We start from the raw sequence: 3,951 nt of genomic DNA on the forward strand, positions 1-3,951 counted from the left end.
GTGAGTGCCGAACCAGAGGACACAGCTTAAAAATACGGGGTAGACCATTTTGGACAGAGATGAGGAGAAACTTCTTCACCCAGAGAGTGGTGGCTGTGTGGAATGCTCTGCCCCAGAGGGCAGTGGAGGCCCAGTCTCTGGATTCATTTAAGAAAGAGTTGGATAGAGCTCTCAAAGATAGTGGAATCAAGGGTTATGGAGATAAAGCAGGAAGAGGATACTGATTAGGAATGATCAGCCATGATCATATTGAATTGCGGTGCAGGCTCGAAGGGCTGAATGGCCTACTCCTGCACCTATTGTCTATTGTCACATGAAGGGCTTATGTTCAAAAAGCCAACTGCTGTTCCTGTTTAGTACTTTTGTCCAAAATTGCATGGTTAAGTCAATCATACTGCTGTGGGTTTGGTGTCAGATCCTAACCATATCGCTGGCCAGATCAAGTCAGGACAACAGATTTCCTTCTCTAAAGCACATTAGTGAAGCAGATAGGTTTTTAAACAGCAGTCATTACATGGCATCATTAATCTTGTTTTTAATTCCAGATTTAACTGAATTCAAATTTCACCATTTACCACAGGTTATTCAAACACAAGTTCCCAGAACATTAACGTGATGCTCAGGATTACTGCTCCAATAAATGACATTACCACTACATCACAGAGGAGATATTAAAGACATCAGGAATATAGGGATAGTCAGGGTAGAGTGTGAGAAACAAAGCTCACACACTTCAATAATTGCAGTCCGAGACAAAATCTGAATCAGTAGTGTCCTGTATTTTACACTTGCAAGAGGGTGTGATGTCCAGAGACATACACACCCCAAATTCAATTAATACACAACATTTATATAATTTGGTTTCTTTTGTTTTACATTGCTCCTCCCCTGTTTACATCTTCCACTTCCCTAAGACCGGCACCCATTACTCCTGTTTATCTCTTGCCTTATCTGGCCTTGTCTATGACAAAATGCTTATTTCTGGCCTCACAAGGCCATTTGACCTCATCCCGCTGTAGATCATTGTTAAACATATTCTTTCTTCATCTTTATCTACCCCCTCCATCTGTGCCTTCTCCTACCATACTGATCCTTATGACCCTTGTAATTGGGGTTTGTTCCTGTGTCTCTGTAAAAGTGGGAAACAGATGTTTATACCTACTGTTTGTACAGGCATATTTAGCTTAACTTCCTCCCCGCACAGCATCTTATCCATTCGCCCGTAATATCTACCATTGGAACGTGACAACAAAACATTCTGGCATACAATTTTAGCTAATACAAAAACAATTATGGATTTCCTCCACATAGTTTCCATTCTTGTTGACTCAGCTCTTGGCTAAAACAATTACACACTGGTGTGAATTCATTTACTTTGTAAATGGAATTGCAGAAGTAACACTATTTTTCCCACATCCCACATAGAGAAACAGTCATAACCTCAGTGAATTACAGAACTCTGACTACTTTCTGTGACTAAACTAAGGTTAAATTGATCAGGTGGAGAAATTGAAACAGGATGAGGCTGAGAGCCACTCCAGAAAAATCTCACCTTTACTAAAATGGCGACACAGCAAAGATAATCCGGAAACCTTCACCTTTACTAAAATGGGGAGACAAAAGCGACACACCGGAAAATCTCACCTTTACAAAGATGGGGAAAGCCTTTACAAAATGACGGCCAGGCAACGGAAACTGTTCTGAGCGCTGATACGCACTTCCGGCAGTGACAAAAGTCTCATCAGATTGTCCGAAAATGTGTCTAGGAATGTGCCTGTTAACATATCCAACATTCAAACCCAAGCCTGAAACGACTTTGCTGTTGGTTGACTCCAGTCATCCGCCTTCGTTAATCGGAGATAATTTAAAAAAAATGCTTAAATCATGCGGGCATTGTCCGTAGCAGCTGCCGCGGTCACTTCAAGTGAGGACCCCAAGAAGGACCCCTTTCACGTGAAGAAAAGCGAACGTCTCAGGTACGTTCTCAGAGAGACACTGGGGAGGGAGCCTCAGGGACACGACTATTTATGTCAATATGTTGGACGGTGCCGAATAGCACATTTTGTGCACCCTTATAGATTTATCTAAGAGCTCACCGTTTCGCTCAGGTATTATATCTCTGTAGAGTGTATAGGACTGTGGCATTGAGCCGAAATTCTGAATAACCATAGAATATAATTTGGAGATGCTGGCGTTGGACTGGGGTGTACAAAGTTAAAAGTCACACAACACCAGGTTATAGTCCGACAGGTTTAATTGGAAGCACTAGCTTTCGTAGCGCTGCTCCTTCAGGTTGCCAACCACCTATTGAAGGAGCAGTGCTCTGAAAGCTAGTACTTACCATTAAAACTATTGGACTATAACCTGGTGTTGTGATTTTATTTTAAACCATAGAATATATACAACTGGCTGATATAACATGGGTGAAATACATATGAAGACCTCGACCCTCAGCAGGGGTCTCTTGGTTCTGCGATCGGTCAGTAAACTTGCAATTTGGTCTGGTTCGGAAGGATTTCACAGCTTTCAATTATGCAGCTTTAGCAGGGTGAAAAGCCAATTTATGCAGCTTTTAGCAGAATTGTCAGTTTGCAGCCTAGAAGTCATTTTGTCATGTTATTTGCATTAAGGAGTCATTTTATTGCTACCTATGTTAGTAAGAGCATGTATTAAATGGCTGTTCCTGACAACAGCTTGTTACTTCAGCCTGTATTTAGATTTCAGATCCTCATCCCCCACCTTAGTCATTCCATGACCACACCATAGGATGGGAGGGCATAGATTAGATCAGACCAATTGAATGGATGCTAGAGACTGCCATGCTTCCTTCTCCTCCGAGGAAGAAGTTGGGGTAGGCAATCGCACCTCCTTGTCTTCATTCAGATGGAGAAGAAGCATTTTCTGGGGGGAACTGATGTTGTCAACAGAAGTTATTAGCTTAACAATAATACATTTTGCAATAGCAATGCCAGCAAAGAGACAAAATAAAACAATATCAATATATGTGGCCAGATTTATCATCCAGTTGTATCATGAGCCAAAACCCCCAATCTCCCCATCTCGTGCCTTCTGTCATTTGACTGACGAAGGTGTGGATGTTATCTACATGCCTGGTAATATTCCTGATGCTGTCAATAACCCCCATCGTGCATTTGCCTTTAATTATGGTGCAAACCCAACCCTCTTTGTCGAGTAGGTAGTTGAGGGCGTACGGGTTTTGTTGGGAAAATAGGCATAATTCTGAGAGCATGTCCTTGACTCCTGCTAAGGCCATGGCTGTCTCATTGCCCAAGAGGGTGAGACTGCAAATAAGGTAATTTCAGTTTTGATAGCTAATAATTCCTGGAGATCCTTCTGAGGAAAGGGTACTAAGAAATGCGTAGCCCTCAGACTGAGCTTTAGTGGTTCCAAAGCCTTAGCATTTCTCCAATGTACACAGAATTCAGGTGAGATTGAACATTTGACTGAGAACCCCAATCACATTCCCTGGTAATTGGACAGGAAACAGTAGTAGGGAAAAGTGTTCCTACAGCTACAGCATGGGGAGTACCTATTTCATCAAGGACAAGGATGTTAGTTGCTTTGCCTTGGCAGGAAAAATAGTAACCATGTTTAGTATAGATGATGGAGGGAGCTTCCCAATAAGAAGTAGACCTGTCTTTGTGACTTCCCTGAACACATGGGTAGTCCATGGCTATAAAGTATGGATGAAAATGTGGAAAAGCGCAGCAGGTCAGGCAGCATCCAAGGAACAGGAGAATCGACGTTTCGGGCATAAGCCCTTCTTCAGGAATGAGGAAAGTGTGTCCAGCAGGCTAAGATAAAAGATAGGGACTTGGGGGAGGGGGGAGGGGCTTTGGAAATGCGATAGGTGGAGGGAGGTCAAGGTGAGGGTGATAGGCCAGAGTCGGGTGGGAGCGGAGAGGTCAGGAAGAAGATTGCAGGTTAGGA

General features: G+C 42.9%; 1 protein-coding gene across 1 annotated transcript in view; it reads left to right on the top strand.

Moving 5' to 3' along the window:
- The first annotated feature begins 1,870 nt into the window (after nucleotides 1-1,870).
- Nucleotides 1,871-3,951, top strand: part of nvl (nuclear VCP like) — a 70,139-nt gene continuing 68,058 nt past the window's right edge. The window contains exon 1 of the mRNA XM_043675565.1: nucleotides 1,871-1,976. The gene's annotated coding sequence lies outside the window, so the exon portion shown is untranslated. The remainder of the gene's footprint in view (nucleotides 1,977-3,951) is intronic.

This window comes from Chiloscyllium plagiosum, chromosome 3, assembly GCF_004010195.1.
Source record: "Chiloscyllium plagiosum isolate BGI_BamShark_2017 chromosome 3, ASM401019v2, whole genome shotgun sequence".
NCBI classification, from domain to species: domain Eukaryota; kingdom Metazoa; phylum Chordata; class Chondrichthyes; order Orectolobiformes; family Hemiscylliidae; genus Chiloscyllium; species Chiloscyllium plagiosum.